Source organism: Kryptolebias marmoratus, linkage group LG19 (genome assembly GCF_001649575.2).
Source record: "Kryptolebias marmoratus isolate JLee-2015 linkage group LG19, ASM164957v2, whole genome shotgun sequence".
Taxonomy (NCBI): Eukaryota; Metazoa; Chordata; class Actinopteri; order Cyprinodontiformes; family Rivulidae; genus Kryptolebias; species Kryptolebias marmoratus.
This window is the reverse complement of record NC_051448.1, coordinates 6,563,128-6,583,859: the sequence shown is the minus strand read 5'-3', so window position 1 is coordinate 6,583,859 and position 20,732 is coordinate 6,563,128. Positions and strand designations below refer to the sequence as shown.

At 38.0% G+C, this 20,732-nt stretch overlaps 1 protein-coding gene across 1 annotated transcript in view; it reads right to left on the bottom strand.

Moving 5' to 3' along the window:
- Nucleotides 1–20,732, bottom strand: part of fut8b (fucosyltransferase 8b (alpha (1,6) fucosyltransferase)) — a 251,517-nt gene that overhangs the window by 103,413 nt on the left and 127,372 nt on the right. The gene's annotated exons all lie outside the window — the stretch shown is intronic.

Genomic DNA, 20,732 nt, shown 5'->3' with positions numbered 1-20,732 from the left:
ACACCACTTGACAGCATATAATAGACTATTACCACAACAAGGTGACTGCAAAGAGCTATTTGCAATAAATAAATAAATAAAAAATTGGCAAACAATCAACTCATCATTTAATTTAAAGTATGATGGATCTCTCATGTCCTTGCAGGATTTTCCCACTAATTCTTAAGGACAGCCGTTTGAGATAAGATATGATAAAAGTGCATTCATGTCATTATTATTCACTCTTTTTAATAGGCCTGCCACTTCTTCTTCTGCCTTTCATTTATACGGTTTCCTCAGAATAAATAAGGACACGCTGCCTTCTGCATGTGACATGAGTAATTAAATAATAAATTGTCTGCACTTTAAAAAGCGCCATTGTTTATTTTCTGCAAAGAGCTTTACAATGAACCACTGAACGGAACTGGATTTATGACTTGGTCTTGTTGCTTCTTTGCATAGAACCAAGAAGAAAAAGCACATGAGTCCAATTTTAGCTGCTTAGCACTGGCTCCCTGTCACTTTTAAAGTTCTCCTTACATTTAAAGCTCCCAATGGCCAAAAAAAGAAGTAAAATTAATTTCCCTCTTTAAATATCTAGAACATGGTCATCATTTACAATACTACCGGTTAACAGAGAGTTCCTCAGAATATCTGGAGGAAGACTAGAGAGTTGGCATATCCATTACACCCTAGATCTTTGGACTGCTATTGACTTTGGAGAAACTAGTTCACTAAATAAATAAACAAATCTATTTATTTACTTTAGCCGCAAGGCACTAAGGATTTCCCTTGTTTAAATTTGATTAGTTTTCTTCACCTACTTTGTCATGATTTTGTGTCTTTGTTTGTCTGTCTGTTGCTAATATATCTCATAAACCACGGGATGATTTTGAATAAAATTTATAGAAAGCAATCATTGGATGTACATCTATTTGGAGCCAGCCCAATTGAAGAAGGCCATCACCGCCAACTGACCCGAGAAAACACAAAAATGGCTACAATTTAGACAATTTTTCAGATACTGTGCTAATATTTGGTGTGTTAGTAGCTGAGAGTCATCCTCAAAAGACACACTGAGTCATACATTTTGCAGGTTTGCATAAGAGGTTTGACCAAAATGACTATAATGTCACCATTTTTAAAACATCTCTGTCATGAAAGGCGGCAGGCGATGTGTTCATTCAAGGAATACTAGGTCTTTTCTTAGGAACATTATTACTTTAAAGATTTTATTACAACTTTCTTACAATCTTGAACAGAACCAACAACTATCCAACTATTATTCTACTGTAACATTCAGTTTTTTTAAATCAAAATGTTCATGTTTTATCAGGTTTTAACGCGTGACTTGTCCCACTGCTCTGGGATTGTTGTTCATCCCATTTCTTCTCCCTTTAATTGAAACATTTTTCTCTATTTATGTAGAAATTGCTGAATGTTCCTTTGCTGTTCTGGCCCTCACACGGCTCACAGATTTAGCAGAAACTGCACACAACTGATTCTGAACGTAGAAAACAATTTCATGATGTCATTATTACTGTAAACACTAGAGGGCAGTGTGAGATCACGTCTGATCAGTGGAACTTCACTCGTGATTCCACATCATCCACAAGTTTTTTTGTTTGTTTTTTTCAATTCAAATAGTTTTTTTATACTTTATTCTGGGTTAGCCAGTGTGAAGTCAGCATTGTGAACTCTGCATTTCTTGTTAATGTCTCTGCTTAATGCCTCACACATCCCCTAGGCTAACCAGTGGGATATGTAAATATGGCAGATGATTGAACTCACCGAGAAACGAATGTGACATCTTCCCATTGGGTAAATTTAGATAAAAAATTGTGATTACAGGAGGTCCTCTCAAGGTTGTCAGTGCAAACACAGGTGTCTCTGAAGCTTCACCATAACAGCTCTTGAGTCCAGCATGCTATTCTGACCACAATCTCATCATCATCATCACCGTCGTCACCATTTCAAAACCATGGAAAAGTGTCATGATGACATAGTGATGGCAGCACCTGCATATAGAAGAAAGATAAAAGGATTTCTGAGGTACTGACATCATCCCTGAAGAGCAGCCTCGCACTAAAACAACCAACCTCATACGCAGTACAGCCCAGCACTTGGACTGTATGTGACTCCATTAGTGTCAGGAGTCAAAGTGTTCTTCAATTAGTGTAGAAAAATCAGACGCAGCTACAATAGATTTGTTAAGCAACCAACCATCATATTAGTCTGCTGCATAAGCTGCAAGATTTGAGCTCAGGAAAAAAAAAGCAGTGATCTGTGTTGAGGCTGCAAACAAACCCAAACTGGTTAGCTCTTCTTCATATCGTGCTGCTTTCAGCTGCCTAAAGCTTCAAATACTGCTGTTTTTTTGTTTGTTTTTTTACAATTTCAGTCATTTACTACTTTTATTGCTTGCCACCGAAGACAAAAAAGGCAAAAAATGTTTTTGTCAGAGCTTCTGTGTGTGTGCATGTGTTCGTCACCCCACCTTACCCAAACCCTGGACAGATTTTAATGAAACTTTCAGACAGTAGTCACTGGGTGTACTGTACATCTACAACTGATTAACCTTTGGAGTCACCCCAATTTAGGATGAGCACAACAGCAAATCAACACTGCTCAAAGATAAAATGTCTATTACTAAGTCCATTTTACAAGTACTGAGCTAAAATTAGGTGTGGTAGTAGCTGACAGTCATTCATAACACATACTTTGAAATCTTCACGTTGCATCTTTGCTAAAAACTTTGGCATTAGGACAATAAGTAGACAAATAAGGAACAAACAACATTTAGCTGAAATTGCTGTCTACAGCAGATAAACAGTATCAGAAAATCATAAAGATCCAATTTAAAGTTGGTTCTTTTTTTATTTGCTTGTGTTGCCACAATGCTGGTTCATCCTTTAAATTTAGAAACTTTTTGTATATGTTTTTTTTTTTAAAATTACACAAAATTCTGGCTCTCTGGAGACAAAACAAAGGAAGATTACTCAAGGCTTTTGCCCGGTATTGTACACTGTGTCTTGAATGAATATTTCAGGCATTGATTTTAATTTTTTGGGTCACAAGCTAAATGAGTTAAAAAGGAAAAATCAAAGTTGAGATAGAATTAGTGAACAACAAAGCTGACTGATTGGAAGGAAGACAACAATGTTGATGATTCATCACATTTCTGCAAACAATCAGAAGACTTTTTCTTCAGATTCTAAAATGCGAAAACTTGCAGCCTTTTCTGTTTTATTTTCACTGCCTTCTTGTACAAAAAAGCAACAGTTAACATGTTAGACTTGGAGGGATGATGACAGGAAGAAAAATACAGGCAAAAGACCCACTTTTTTACTGTGAGCTCTATCCTTAGGAAGCAGCCTTTATGTTCTCTGTTCTATATATTTTCTGTGTTTAGTGTTAGCCATTTCATCAACTGATTGTAAAGGGATAATATTTCTGCTCAGTGGTGGCAGGTTCCCAGCATTTGCTCTGAATGCATGCCCTTCCCAACATTTCCATTGCTTTTCTGTGATTCATACCTTTATTTCTCGGCAGCTGAGTCACGCAGAAGTTCTTGCGCTGCAGTGTAAAGACCTCCCAGCAGACTTCAAGCTTTATGACATGGTATTTTATGAACCCTGTGTTGTGAAGCTGACATCTGCTCCCTAATTGTTGTACCCGCGTCGCCTCGTGGTTGATAGCAGAACCTGTGTTTACTGTCAAAAGCCAGGTTAAATGACTCCTGCGCTTCCGTTTGTAACAGTGCATGGCATTTAGACTTAATGAGCGACTAAATCTGTGTAACCATAAAGCCCATCAGTCGCTACACTCGGTTTGAAAATGCCACACGTTTGATTGCACGGTTAAACAAATGCTCAAGGTCAAGATCTATATATATATATATATATATATATATATATATATATATATATATATATATATAAGTTTTTTTTGTTATTTTTTGTCCCACTCAATGCTGTCGTCAGCAGGAAGGGTTGCCTTTGTGGAAAATCCTTGTCACCTCCACCGGAAGGCTGTTCTAAAGCCCCCAACTCATCGTCGGCATGTCAAGTGGAGATTTAAATTGAGTCGTGGTAGTTGAGACTGTCACAAATCTGCTGCCGTTAAAGAATGTGCTGAGGAGGGCCGGGCTGAGTGACTATTTTAATTTGTGAGATAGTGGGTTATCTGTGAGATCTCTTGCTGTAAATGGGAGATGCAGCAGCAGTAAATGATTTGGAGAGACATCTTTTCTTACCCCTCCATTGTGAGCACCGTGTGTGTGTGTGTGTGGCATCTGTCAGCATTCACTAGATGTCCTCACAAAATCCAAAGCACACAAAAAGTAGTGAGTATCTGATTGTTTTTAGGTTTCTATAACTAGGCTGTTAGTAAAAGGGAAAATTATTATCGCTTGCCACTGAGGGTAAAGCAACAAAAATGTTTTTGTGCGTATCTCTGTGTATGTGCATGTTTGTTGGTTTTTCTGTTAGCAAAATGAAATCAATGAATGTTCATCAACAGCTCAATAACTTTTGGAGCCAACCCAATTCAAGATAACCACCACATTTAATCAATAAAAGGCCAACACAAAAACGGCTATATTTCTGCCAGTTTTACAGATATTAAGCTACAATTTGGTCCGATGGAAGCTGGAAGTTATCCTCAACACAAACTCCAAACACTACACATTACACAACATCATTGCTTAGAACTTTAGCATCAACTGTTAAAATCAACATAGTCTGTCTGTCAGCAAAATATTTCATGAACCACTAGACAGATATTGGTGAAACTCTAAGAAAGCATTCATCGGCTGTTCATCTAAGTCTTTAGCATTTAGCAACATTTAAATAAGTACAAAATTCATTTTCAGGCGATGACGTTGAAGTGAACTTCCTTATTTCTCTGCTCTGCGTCTTTGCATTGCAGGTAAGTGCTGCGGCTCAAACACAATAGCAAGAAGAAAAAAAAAAACAAAACAGCGAAAACCCACTCACGTAATCTTTTAGATCCTTGAAAAAAGCCCGAGGGTGTTTAAGAGTCTGGTGCGCCTGGTTGAAATGTGCCTGAAGGTACTAAACTCAGAATTATAGGACACAGAATCAAAGGCAGACCTACATGACCTTACTTCTTAATGATCCCACATCTCTTCTAATTTATTGCTCAACCTTTTTTTTTTATTTTGACACTTTACTGCTTCATTCACGAGCTTTAAATCTTTATCATTACATTTAATATTAAATTCAAACACCACAGTCTCAGAACAGGGTAAGCTAAAAATACAGGCAAGTACAGCTCCCATAGGTTGTCAGTAAGATCTATCACACCTTATGAGACACTGGGAGCTGTAAGATCACAGTGGGTAAGGAATCAATCTTACCAGACACCTAAGCCAAGCCAGACCAATCAGAGTCCTATACTGAAGTTACAGCCAAGGGTACAAGTTTAATGGCAGCTATTTCAGCATGCACTCACTCTGACAGAGGCTGTTTTGTCAGAAGATCTGTGGAAACACAGGTAAGTCACTGCATCAAGCAAAGGAGTTCAAGTGTCTTGGTAACTAATTCTATAGGAGGGAAGAAAAGACAGATAAATGGAGGGAATCTTATTTTATGGATTGAGGGTGCTGGACCGAACCTGCAGTGGTGAGAAGGCAAAGTTTTTGAATTGCTGGCCCACAAACAGTCCAAACCTTTAGCTGTGGACATGACATTTTGGTCAAGACTGAAGACCTGAAACTGCAAACAACCTGAAACAAGCAGCTGAAACAAGTTTTCGTTGAGAGTATCTGGGCTCAGAGGAAGCTATGAGTAAAACCGCTGCTCCATATTCAAATAAGACAACATACGCTACTAGTGTCATGCAGGGTGGGGACGGAGACGAACCCAAAGTGCAGACTCATTCTTAAAACAAAACTAATTTATTAAACTTAAGAAAATGAGCAAAAACAAAAGCTGACGTGGCAGCAACTAAAACATAACAAAAATCCAAAACATTGCAGGGCAAGACAACAAGGAAACGTAAAACAGCAAACAATGAACCGACAGAGTGTGGAGGAGAAGACCGGACTTATAAAACACAGAGGATAATAGGTAAGTGGACACAAGTGCGTGAGACTCCTTACTGTCAGGTGGAAGTGGGCGTGGCAGCAAAACCGGGTGAAGACTGAGGAAGAGTGGAAAAACACTGGAGACAGGAAGTACAAAAAGGAAAACAAGATAACAAAACTGTCATGAAGCGTGGAGACAGAGGTGAACCCAGAACGCAGACTCAGAGCTGAAGAAACTAATTTATTAACTAAAGAAAACCATCAAAACAAAAAGGGCTGACGTGGCAGCAAAACTAACAAAGACTAAATCCAAAAAAACGAGAGAACAGGGCATGGCAAGGAGCAAGACACAAGGAGACCAAAACGGAATGATCCAGTGACTAGTGAATGAGAAAGACCGGTACTTAAAGACAGAGGATAATGAGAAAAATGGACACAGGTGAGTGAGAAACAATTACCAGCAGGTGGAGATGGGCGTGGCAGACCTAACAGGAAAAGTACTGGGGAGGTGGAGAGTGACAGCAAACATAAACAGGAAAAACTAAACTGAAACAAAACACAAACCGAAACTAGACAATAATCAAAAACAACAAACTGAAAATACCAGATTATGACAAAAACTCAAGAAAAACCCAACGAAAAACCCCAAACCTCACAACTAGTGTGTATTTCACTGCATATATTTGGTATTATGGGTGTTTAGGGTCATACAAATTCACACATGCCCACAACATCCCCCAGCTGAAACACCTTCCCACGGCTATATACATTTTTTAAATACAATCCATACTCAACACTTAAAACTAAGCCATACTTTAGCTGTGGTAGTCGTTTTCGTTAAATAAAAAAACAAAAATAACCACTTCCATGAATAGTTATTCTAGAAAGAAGACTGTTTTGGCACATTGTTGAGAAGCTTTATTTTGCTGCCAGTTTGATCATTGAGATATTATTATTATTATTATTAGGGTCAATATCACTGGCTCATAATTGCTGGTGATAATGTGCCAAGAAACACAGCAATTAGCTAACTTTAAAGAATTACAGACAGCATGACGCACTCAGATGAGTCACAATTAAAAAAAAAAACGTTTGCTTGTAAGAAAACCGTTCTGAGCTCGTTTAAAGTTGCCATCTGCTTCCACAGTATGGAAACAACTCATTTAAACCCCATGTGTTACATCATTCGGCGCTCTAAAAAGTAGAAGAGAAAAAAGCAAAACAAAAAAACCCTTTCTTTAACCATGTGGGCACAACATTTACTGTGACAAATAAACCTCCTTGCCTTATTTCCAAACAAGCAACCAACTGAGGCTGAACCAACAGAATATTAAGTAAAACAGCAATTGATTTTCCTCCTGTAGAGTACACAGAACAAAGATTAACCCACTCACCAAGAAATCCTCCCCACAGCTTATCATGCAGCCCATTCAGGCATCTCAAAAATATGCATCCAACTCGACAACAGTGGAGAAAAACAAACCTATCAGTTTCAGACAGGGAGAAGGAGGGGTCACGTGCTTCATTTCTCTCTGCTATCTGCCTTCATTTAATGATAACGCAGCAAGAGTGACAAGCATGGATGCAACGGTGGCCACGCTGGCTTCAGTCTGCTAACCAGCAGGACGAGACTCAGGGCTCATCTCCCACAGGTAGCCGTGTTAAAGAGGATGCACAAGCAGAAGAATGACAGGCCAGCCACCTACAAAAAGGCAGAGTGTGTTCCTGAGAATATTCAGGGAAAGCACAATTTTGTCCAAACTGTTTAAGCAGTCTGGCCAAGCTTTAATTAAAAATGATTTCACAGCCAAAAGCAAATGATTTAGCACACATCCTTCCAAACCCCAAATCAAAACAAATCCATCGTCAACAACCGATGGTGACTCAGCACAGTGTCAGAGGAGGGTGAAGTTGTAAAGATGTCAGTGTAGAACAACGTCACACCTCTGTTTGGCAAGGGCATCTCCTCTCTCTGACTGAGGACAAAGGCCGCACGCTGAAGCTAGATGGCAATCAGGAGCCTAAATCCAGCCACACCCTGACGTCTGACAAGATGAATTTACTTAATAATGAGAGAAGCCGGGATTTACGGGTAATGGCGAGGTGAGCCCAGGCTCTCAGGGGACACCAGGCTCTTCATTCCAGCCAAATCCACTGACTCACAAAGCCTCCTCTGCGGTTGTTGCACCTTCTCACTCTTGTCACCGAACTGGCAGCGATGGCAGTTTTTTTGATGAACTCTGCTCAGCTCAGTATTTTCAGATCATAGTGACTCGGTCCTGGTGCCAAGAAGACAAGACCATGGAAGAAATATTTGGACAGCCAGAGAAATATCCCTCCTCTGTTTCCACTTACTAACTTCTCCTGTATAAGTCACAGGAAAAGTGCAGTAAGTACAGCAGAAAACACATGTTCCAGGTTGCGAAATATATTTTATTTTTTCCTTATGTTTGTTCCTATCATTGAAATAGATTTCTTGTCTCCTGAGGGAATTGTTTCTAATCTTAGAGAAGCAACTTAAATGCAGATGCCTGACACATTTCTGAGTTTTCCAAATCCCAAAAGATGGCTGGGAGCTTCCACCTGCACAGTAGATCTGACAGATCTGACAGGTGATTAACAGGACAGCATTTAAAAAAAATACCTTGTATAATTTAATTTATTTTTATACATTTATGTTTATTTTACTTATCTAGAAAGGTTAACCTATAAAAAGACGGATGGATGGATAGATGGATGAATGTCAGTTACTTAGAAGGTACAGCTTCACTTCACAACAGAAATGCACAACCAGATACATTTTCTGTTCTTACCTAAATTAGAAAAGAGAACTAGGAGAAGAAGAAGAAGAAAAAAAAAACAGGTTAAAACTGGAGGAGGAGAGGAACAAGCAGAGAGGACACAGCAGGGTTCTTCAGTCATTACTGAACCCCGGCCAGAAAAGGATTTACGTTTTCTGTGAGCGGAGCAGCGTCTCAGTTATATCATTCCCCAGCAGGATCATTTCCTCCACAACTTCATCCCATGGTGTTTTAAGACAAAGTTTTGTGCTGTACGTATTAGTCATGCCATGAAAAGGACAGTCGCAACACAAAGTGTGCCCACTTTTATGTCTCTGGAACATGATGAAAAATGGTATTGTGTTGAGGTGTTATAAAAGACAGCAAATGAGAATTCTGTTTCCTTTTTTGGGGGAGCTAAGAATAGCAAAGCTCTTCTTGCCTCAAAGGCATATTTTGGTCATTTTTGAAGTGATGCTCTATTAAATAGTTATCAGTAGTTCGTTCTTTATCAGCTGTGAGATCAGTCAGAGCACAGAGTGGAGAAAGAGGTCTTTGTCCAGGCTAGGCAAACAAGGGCTTGTTTGTTTTTCACGCCTATTAAAACTTTCAAGCTTATAAGTTTAAAAAATGATGAACAGGCCTTTGCTTGGCTGTCCATTCGCTTAGCCTAGAGAAGATTTCTACCTCTTTTTCCAAAATTTGTGCTCGATGGCTGATGTCACCGCTGATAAGGCACCAAGTACTGATATTTGAAAGAACATCACTTCAAACATGTCTAGACTATTCCTTTAACTACTTTAAATGAGGTTTTGATCACAAAGAAAGGCCGGTCTACTGCTTGGTCTCACTGGGACCCTTCTTTGCTCCTTTGGCCTCTGGGCTCACCACTCAAAGACTACCTTTTCTATTTTCCAATGCAGCCCAAAGCCAACTGGTTTTATTGAAGTTTTTTTTTTTAATCTCATGGCCTCAAACATTCATCCTCTGTCCTCTCTGCCTCACTTCATCTTCATTTCTCACTCATCTCCCTCACCTTGTGCTATAGACGTTTTTCATCTCTTTTTGAAACTTCTTTCCCATTGCTTCTTTTCTGCCACTTCTGCTTAATCCTTCAGCTTATTCCCCAGAGCTCATTCCAGTGGTTCAATTTGGTCTGGCTTCTTTTAAACCCCCGCTACACAGAAAACCAACACAGCAAACACCAATGCTAGTTTCAGCCCCATTAAAATCTTCCTCCGTTTTTTTGCGTTCCCACAGAGTTCTCAGAGAAATGGGGGCCAGTTCTCATCTACATAGATTTAATTTAGGTTTCACAGACTGATACAAACACATTCTGCTGCCTGACTCATGTTGAATGAGACCTAAAACCGGAGAGATTGGCCTAAATTTTCATCATTATTATTCTGTTGGCTGTGGGTCCCAGGGTGAGGTTGTGGTCAGCAGCTCTTTGTGCAGCTTTGCTAAAATAATTACAATGAAAGAACATATGAGAATTCACAGTCAGTGGTGTGAGGTGCATTAGATAAAGAAGTTCCCTCAGTCTGATCAGGTTTCTTGGTTTTTCTTGCGCTCACATTTTGGTCACTTAACACCCCTGAGACTTCATTTTAGGAACTGCTTTTCTTTGATTACAGCCTAATTACCACTGTTGCTCACAAGTGTTGTCAGGGCACCAAACTTGACACTTAGGAACGTATATGTATAAACAAAATCTTGCCAAATGAGACAAGATCTGTCCACGGCAGAATTACTTAACCGTTTATTTTTGAATCATTAGCAGAAAACGTGTCCAAATTCTGCAAACAGGCGTGCCATTTCCCCTCGCTTAGGGAAATGAGCACATCTGCGGGGGATTTTCAGCCTCTCTGTGAGGCAAGTAACAGAGCATCTGTGTTCTTGGAGATACATATCCGCTAGGAATAAGGCCTGCTTCAAACCCCCAATGAATCTTTTAAAATGAGAGACAAATTTGGATGCCATTTTGCAAGATAAACTGGCATGATAATTCAGTGGAAATGAGCTCAATACAAGTCTGAAGTCAAGCTTTGTGACCAACTTGGACCCATGAGTGATATTATATTGAGATAAATGGTTGCTATGGTTGCTTTTCTGCTCTGCATAACATTTGTTTCATGATGGGCCAAAAATCTTTTAGGGTTGTCTCCCTGACAGTGAGACAAGTTACTTCCCCCGTGCAGTAATGCTTACACACAAAATGCCCTCCATTAGAGTAAAACTGCCACTGATTCTTTCCCCCACTTGGCTTCATTAGCACTGCTGTCTTTGCTCTCCAGCATTTCATTTTCATGTCATTGCAGTCATTAGTAGGATCATTATCATATTCCCCTTACATCATTTACATGTGCTCATAGACATCCTCTTCATCAGCAACAACCAGCTTGATGTCATTATCATACAGCAAGCACAGATGAGTGAAATTAACAGAAGTTAAGACTATTTTTAGGTCAAATGTCTCAGTTCCAATGTTTTTTTTAAAGAATACTTTGTAAATGATTTTGGAAAACATCCAAAATGGCATGGCAAAATTCAAAGCAGACCAAGAACAGGTAGCAATGCCAACACCTCTGATTATAACTAGGCACTTTTGATTTAAAGCAAAAGTTCAGATCTTTTGAAGTGGGCTTTTGTGGAAAGATTGTAAACAGTTTATATTTTGCTAGTTAGTGACCTCATTCTGGAAAAATACAGATTAGTTCTGATCCGATTGTTGAACTAACAGTTAGTCTAAGTTGGGCTAAGGCCAAAGTAATCTGCTGTTGTCTTACAACAACTTCAGTTAAACAAACAAAAACAATCAAAGTTCATGTAAATGCTATTTTATAAACCTATTGCTGTCAATTTTGCATAAAACAGTTTTAAAAAATTATATGGGAATTTGCAAGCACGTATAATGGCAGTAACAGCTGGCTGTTGCACTTCCAGCGCACTTCTGACTGGAATATCTTAATATTTCTGCCGAACTAATAGTATAATACAAAACAAATTGTGGTATAAAGGATTATAAAACAGCTTTTGCCTGAATTACTATGAAAGTTTTTACATTTGAATTGATTTAGGATGACATGAATCCACTTTGGTCTTGGCTTTGCTCAGACTAGCTGTTAGCTCGCCAGAATTAATCATTATTCTTTATTTTTCCAAATTTAGGTTGTCCAAAGAACTATCTACAACAGGTAAGAGATTGTTTATAACCTTTGCATAGAATCCCACTTCAAAACCTCTAAAGTATCCCGTCCTATCCATCCATTTTCTTTACCTGCTTGTTTCTGTTCACGGTTCCTAAGGGTCCCTTTTAGGTGCTGGGGGAGATTCTCAGACATCCAGGACACGGCAAATCCAAAACATCTGTTGGATGTCCCTTTCAAAACATTTCTGGATAATAAACAGAGTTTAGATATGTTCATTTGTTTGATGTGCATTCAACCAACAAGAATAAAAAGTAAATTCTTCGATGAAAATAGTTTTGCACACATATTTGAACCAATTTATTTTAGAGTTAAGCACTTGTTGTTTCTAAGATACATACTATATATATTTTAGGTCAACATAGTCTTAAAAACGATTCAGCTTATTTGTCAATGTTGATTCCCAACCTAAACAAGATGGTTGAACTAATTAAAAAAAAAAAAAAGGTTAAAGCTCTTGAACCAGGTTTGATAAGGTTTTGCTGTCTCAGACATGTTTTCAGTCATTCCACAAAATGGACACAACAGAAATTACTTGTTCATACAACAGTAATCATGTTTTTACTGAAATGTTTACCTAAAATATGACAGAAACTGTAAAAAGAGAAACATTTAATCACAAAAAAACCCCAAAAGTTTACCGACCCAATTATAATCAATCAACCTCATCACCAGTAAAAAAAAATCTGAATAATTTCTAAAGGATTATACTAACACTACCAAGATGTATTAAATTCTAAAATTACTGCGTAAAAAAACCAAGGAATTAAATTGTGTGGAAATTATTTCCCCACATTTCTTATGTTCTTTTGACAAGTTTTTTTTTTAATGCAAATCAGTCATTTACATTTTAAATAATCTCCATAAGACACTTTGCTTGACTGTTTGCAGAAAGGAACATAATTATGCAGCTCAATTTTGGTGGATCTTTTAAAAAAATGAAGTCTTCATAAATAGGTTTCATTTAATTACATTGCAAGAACCTCCTGATTGCAAGTTTAATTCGGCTCTGCCACTGTTGCAGTTGGTTTCGTGTGTGAAGGCATTAGCCAGAGTAAATCGAACAGAATAAATCAGCTCAAATATGTGTCTACCTCCTGACAGACACAGCTATTTGTTATCGTAGCTTAGAATTTTTTTTTTTCATGAGATAAAATAAAAAAGTATGTTTCATTATGTGTTGAGTAACTAAACTAACACCTATCAATTTTAGCAGGATCCTTTTTGGTCTAATATGACAATCTGATAATATCTTGACTAAAATCACCAGAAATATCACAGATGTACCCTGCTTCTTCTCACTTTCCTGTGGTCATGCATGAGTCAAATCTCTAAAATACCAAGGTGAGAAAAAAGAAAAAACAAACTTGAATGAGCCAGACAAATATCTGACTGCTGAAAATACCTTTTATCTAAATGTTATGATCACAAATCGTATTACTTTCATCTACAGCTCCTTTGTCATCATTATTACATTCAGACAGCGTATCATCGCCTTCATCAGCCTCGCAGTGATAACCATCGTCATCATTCTCATCAGCATCATAATAATGCCGTTCCTTCTGCAATAACATCAGCATTATTACGCCATCATGAGCTTTTTCCCCATTATCATCCAATCATCCAACAATTTTATCAACATTACTGAATTCATCAGCAACATTGTTCAGCTAAAGAAATGACTGCGTGATGGTTAATTCTTCATAAATGATTGTGCGTGAAGACGTGATATCTGTTGGAGCCCAGAGAATGTGTTAAAGATAATTCTCAGCTACTACCACATCAAATATTTGTTATAGCCATTTTTGTGTTAGCTAAAGCTGATTAGATGTGGTGGCCATCTTTAATTACGCTGACTTCAAAGGTTGTAGATGTGAAGTTGTAGTTCACTTGGAGTTTTCTTAAAATCTATTCTGGGGTTTATGAGATATTTTGCTAACAGACAAATAAGCACACACCTCCAGAGGTGGCCAATAAACATATAAATAATAAAGAAATTGAATAATGTAACGGTGATGGTGAAATGACTTGCAACAGAAACAGTTTGCCGTGATCTTACCAGAGAATTGCTTGATTAAAACGTCTGTTTTCCAAACCCATGTGTGACATAATAAATCAACTGATAACCAAAACAATAATCAGTGTGCTTCAGTGTTTCTGAAGCAGCAGTTTAAAAATTCAGATATGCTAATTTAATCTCAGCTCTCTGCCTGAAATGACTTCACTCCGTTTTATCACTTCATTTTTGCTTTTTGTTATCTTCACTGGTTCATCATCATCACTGGATGTGGAATCTGGATCCTCCTGAGTCCCAGATTACAACAAAACACAGATTGGTAGTGACAGATGTTTATCATAGTATTTACCTGAAAGAGTTTGGTGGACATCATTTTTTACTTAAAATGACAAATGAAAAATACAGAGATCAGCCATGCAGCTGAAATATAATCACACAGTTTGTCTCATCACAACGGCTCCTGCCAAAGTAGTGACAAACTAAAGGAGTAGTTCAGGTTTTCTAGTGGGGTTACATGAAAATCAGTGTCTCATCTGCTATAGTTAGCAAACAGAGAACTGTAAGTTTGGGAAAAGAATATAAACAAACCAAAATAACAGCTGAAAACAACAAGGCCAATAAGTCAAATCTCTAATGTTTCCCAGGGATTCAAGAGATTGCTATATTGTGGATGTTTGTTCAAATTTCGGAGACAACAGTTTGATCAGATTAGATTAGATTTGTGTTGCATGGTGCAACACGGCATTGTACAGGGATCATGTTACACAGCCAGGTCATGGATGCCTGATTAGGTTATGAAATGGGGGAGCATTAAAGGTAATAGAAGGATCTGAGTACCGCTGGCTTCGCATCAAAGACGTCTGCCTGGTGATGTATGACTGACTGGTGGAATGAAAACTGCAATAAACTTTGATGTAGAAGACCTAGGTTTGAATCCTGGGGAGATTTTCCACTTTATTTTCTTTTCAAACAAATCGTGACTGAAGGCTGTTAAGAAACCAGAAGTAGTATTTACAAAACTTTCACCTTTAGGTTTTATTTAGCCCAGTATTAGCCTGGATGCCTGTTCAGTTTAAAACTGCTCACAGAGCCTCACACACCTGCATATTCCCATTTCACAGTGCAACTCGAGGAGAGACTAAAGAGACAAGACTTCTGCTCTCGTACACCCGTTTTTGGCCCATTTTTTAAGTGCAGTGATTGATGTTGCTCTCTAATCTTGAAGCCGTTTTGAGATTAATGGTGACACAGCCAGGTGAGAAGTGAAGCAGCTTTATGATACTGCAAATCCTGAATTGAACCTCAAGTTATGTTGTTAAGCCACTAATCCTGCTTTGTCATACAAGGTCTCTGGTTGGATTATTTAGATAGTGCCGTGCATCATATGAACAACTAGGATCATAAGCACAGTTTACTTGTGGGACCGGTAGCAGAAGAATAAACTGTGGGCAGATGGCTTACAGGCAGAGCCTAGTCATTTCTCTTGGGAAATATTGGATACTGACATTCCCATTAGGCTGATATTTAAAACCTGCCCAAACATTTTGGCAGACCACATAAAAACCATTTAATGACAACAACCTTCCTTAACAGCTCCTTGTAAAATGTACAGTACCCATGTGGGCGTTGTACATTTGTAATCCTTGTGGTAAAAAAAAACAAAACTTATTTCTTACCTCATTCTGAATTCTATAAAGACAAATGTTGAATTATTTTTACACATACACACTAATATAATTGTTCTAGCCTGCTTCTGAACAGGATGTGTAATTGCACATTGTTTAAAATTTTGTTATTAACCACTGGACACATTTTAATAAAACTTTCAGGAAAAAATAACTAAATCACTGGATGCACATCTATAACTGATTAACCTTCAGAACCAACACAAATCAAGATGGCTGCTGCCGCTAACTGACCTTAGAAAAAGAATCTTACAATATGACATGAGATTGTCCATAACGTTATTTTCAAGGTTTGACTGAAACAGTTATGACTTCAACTCTTCTCAGCATTTCTCTGTTTGTTGAAAACTGTGTTATAAAATGATGGGTGATATGCATCCAATCAAGTACTGTTAGGCTTTTAATTTGAAGGATTTTCTTCTATTTTGTGTGAGTAACAAAAATGTAATCCTCATGCATACACTTTGAAGTAAAAACATTTAAAACTAATGTGAACATCTGGGTAAAGAAGCCAAAAGGCTACATGTCTTAAATCCAAAAGCAACAGGATCGATTTAGATGAACTGACTGTTTAAGATTTAAAAGTAAACTGTAGATTTCCCCTACATTACCAGTATAAGCTGTGTTTTGTCTATTTTTTTTTACGAACTTGACAAAAAGAGTCATAATGAGATCATCAAAAGCTTCTCAACCATGATATTTCATTTGCAACAGGCTCTTTATCATCATCATCGCCGTTGGTTTTGTCTGTAATACTCTGCAGAGATGCTGAGAAATGAAATGATTTTTCTGCACCACATAACAAGGATGATGGTGGAAATGTCAGAGTAAATAGCCCGCAGGAGAAAGAACAAAACAAACAGAACAATAGCAAGTTTGATCTGCTATTTACAAGAAAGCAAAGAAACAAAGAAAGAACTATGAAAATCGATAGCTTCCTAAATCACCTGAGAGAGGGTTAGCAGAGGCTCGCAGGTTGCCCTGCAGCTCGGGGACAGGCAAATCTCACTCACACACACACACACACACACACTGACATATTCAACCTGCAAATTCTTAAAATATCCCCAGGTCTCTTCAAAGACATGATGAACAAGAATGCTTTTTTTATTTTTGTTTGGAACAATCACACATGCAGTCAGTAAAACTCTCTTCCACAGACAAACAGTGATTTCCATTTTTTCCACAGATTTACATACACTCATGTATTCACTGTGACAATCCTTGAGCAAAATCCTGAAAATCCCATCTCCATATCAGTGGCACAAACCGAAGCACACTTCCTCAACCCCACACACTCAACTCTGCATTCACACAGAAAATCAGAAACAAGCAACCCTCTCTGTCAGTCTGTTTTTCCTTTCTGTTACACACACACACACACACACACACACACACACACACACACACAGACAGAAATGGTTGAAGGTTGGCTTTGCTTGCATCTAGGTTTACACTCATAAGAAGCACTCCATGCTAAAACCCAACTGAGATAATGCAAAATAAATAAATAAAATAAATAAAAATACATTATGTATGTTCGGTTTCACCTGGAAATTAGATTACGGCCATATTTTTAGCTAAAAGCTAAAATATGACACAGCGGAGGAGGTGTGCCGTAAATGTGCAGCAGAATTTCGCAGGGAGATGCACTGAGCAAATAAAAATGATGTATTTTACCTTTGATTGTTACTTAAGCTTGTTTACTTTTCACTCACATTTCAGCTATAAATAGTTAAGCTGCAGTTTTTGTCTCCTAAATTACATTTACTGCCGTATGATGATGCCACTTTGGTGTTTAAAGAGTTTCTGGGCAGGAAAAGCAAAAATCAATGAGTTTTTTTTCCATCCTCCTTAAAAAAAATGTACACATCAGGTTTGCTGTGCCTTTTTGAAGTCTCTTACTATTATCACACATTACCAAAAGCAATCTTTTTTTCCTTGTCTGTAGTGTTAGCAAAATATCTCACAAACCACTGGGCAGACTTTAACAAAACTCAAAGTAATAATCAACTGTACATCTAAACCCAGTTCAAGATGACCCCAACTAATCAACCTTAACCGAGAAAAGAAAATCCTTACAGAGTAATCGGATTTACAGGTAGAGCTAATATTGTGTGGTAATATCTGAACCTCATTTTCAACACACACTGACTGCTGTCACATCTCATGAGATCTCACAATGTGCCTTTCTTCCAGGAATGCGAGGTCTTTAATGTACCACGTGTCCAACTGTGAGGTTTACCTGTTTGTTTTATTCATTTAGTTTAACAGCGCACTTCAATCAGCATTTTGCAACCAGCATCAAAAAGTGCTTCTGCTGGATGCCTGGTCAGCTAAGTTTAGACCTTCGCCCAAGGGAGAAAACTTAATTCATATGCAAAGACTCATCTGCATATATTACCATGATCTGCAGCGACACACAGCATGCTTCATGACTTCCTGGTGGGCATCAATTTCATCCACAGTGCTTGCTGTGTCCCAGAGAGAAGGTACCAAAGTGACAGGTTAAAGTAGGAGAGAGGGATTAAATGAGGCATCGACAAAGTGAAAATGACAAGACAAGTGGAAAGTGAAATAACACAGTGGCTGTGTTTACATGCGAAGCAATGTTTTGACATTAACCTGAATAAAGCCTTAATTTGAATTAGCTATGAACCATGCAAACTACATTTTTTGGTTAAAAAAATCCTTAGGCAATAATTAAATTAAGCTACAATAAATATGCTGATTTTAGCCGCATTACAGCACTAAACTAAAAGGATAGTTCAGATGTATGGAAATTGAGTTTTGGGGAAAAATTAATAGTGATTAACATCTTACCTGCTGTAGATACAGTAGCTCTATAAACTACCTCGATTGGGAGAAATAAGAGTTTATAAACCTTTGCACCACTGTCCGTTCAGCTGCTGTTGCTTCCACTATTTGTGCTTAGAAATAACCAAAGAATCTTATGTAAATATTTGTGTATTGCAACATTGACAACAGTGTGCTGGTTTATAAAACAGCATTTGGATGAGCTGCAGTAAAATCTTTTAAACTAAAAGTTTTAAAACTCAGCAATCCACTTTGGTCCCAGGTCCACTTGGACTAGCTGTTAGCTTGTAAATATGGTCAAAACTGAGTTCATTCAAAGAGCTATGTACAACAGGTAAGATATTTATTGTTTATAATGTTTGGCCAAACCCCCACATGAAAAGATCAGATAATTGCTCAAAATATTAGATTTTTAATAGGATCAGAAGTTGGACGTTGAGGCTACAGAAGGATGAGTGCCACCTAGTGGCTGGCTGCAGAATAGGTTCCAAGTCCACCCGTCCCTGTAAATGAATGGATCATTTGCCTGGCTTAAAAAAAACATAAAATAAAAATACACCTCTGAATATTTTTTCAGGTGTTGATTTTTTTTAACCTTGCATGTTTGTATGTTCAAATATAAATGTTTTAAATATGTGTAGTTTCAATTAGTTATTTAAGGCTTAAAAAACTTAACTTGTTTTTTTTGTCAATTACAACACCTCAAACTTGTCAATTACAACACGTCTTTGGCTTCTTAGGTGCCAGGTCAGCTTATTGTAAGAGATTTTGAGCTTTTCTTTTAAGTACCCAGTTGCTTGTTTTGGGCCTGGCTTAACACAGAAAAGCTTGATTTTACTTCAAGATTTGAATCTAGCAGCAAACTGAGTTTATAACAAGTAGAGAAATTATGTTATTGGATGAACATAAGTAATATAGTGGAATAGGGGGACATAATGTGAGCATGACTCATCACACACTCGATATGTAAAGTATATAAATGGATTATTCAACATGCAAATTATTTAAGTGTGTATTAATATTAGTATATCCTGTTTAAAATATATGGTCAATAGTTAGTTTTGTCATGCAGCCACCAGAGAAAGAAAAAATGTGGGAAGTCATGCTGCCAGAAAAACAAATGTGAAGCCGAATGTTTGTTTAGCTGGGAATAAAATGAGAAGCTGTGCCTGAATTCTGCATAAAATATTGTATTGTCATATTTGTGAGGAGCGGTTGTGAATAGGGAGAAGAGGATGATGAGTGCGAGACAGCCAAGGCCAGAGATGTTTTCTCCTGGGTAGGAGGCACGATGTGAATATCTAATCAATAGCCATCAGACACGAGAGGATTTACCGTCTGACGTTGCAGGACCCAGACACCCCAAGGCGAGCTGAGCATTCCAGACCAGAGCAGTGGAGCATGAACGCCCCGGCAGAACAAGCCGCTGGATGCAAACATAGAAGAGGGTCTGCAGAGACGCTGACCTTGTTTTCTGGGATTCTGCCCCCTGAGTGCCATACGTTTTGGCATGTTGCATGTGCATCTTTGGACTGTGACCCAGCCAGTGAACCAAAAGCCTTCGTGATCCTTCCTGAGCACTATTATGTGCAAATACGTAGCTTTTAGGAGTGAGACTCTGTGTCCATGATGTCTCATGTCGAATAAACAGCTTTGTATTATTTATAGAAAGGAACTGCCTGGATACCTCAAACCAAAATCATATTATTTGAAAGAAATTCACCAGAGACTTGTATTTGACCAATGAACAGATGATTATCTTGTCACATATCATTTGAAGATGATGGTAAATTACACCTTTGCCTTTTTTTAGTGTTTTTATTTCCACTGCTGTGCAGAATCATCAAAAACAAAAAATAAAAAAAATTTAAACCTATGACTATCATGTCAACTCTGAGAATGTCAACGCAGTGCAAGTGAAAAAGGCAATTATTGTTGGTCTAAAGCAGAAATGCCAGGAACAATGACCCTTGCTGAGTTGTTGTTTGTATTTAGCTTCTTATTAAATTCAACATTTTATTAATGAATTTGTCATGAAGCAGCATTTCATTCCTGCTGCTTCTTGATAAGATTCCAGCCTGCTCCAGGCTCTTCTTCCTTTCTTCCCCCTTTTCACCCTCTTTTTCCCTGGATGGATGAATTTGTGCTGGACAGAAACTCACTTCCTGGTTGACTTGTCACACCTGAGGCTCACAA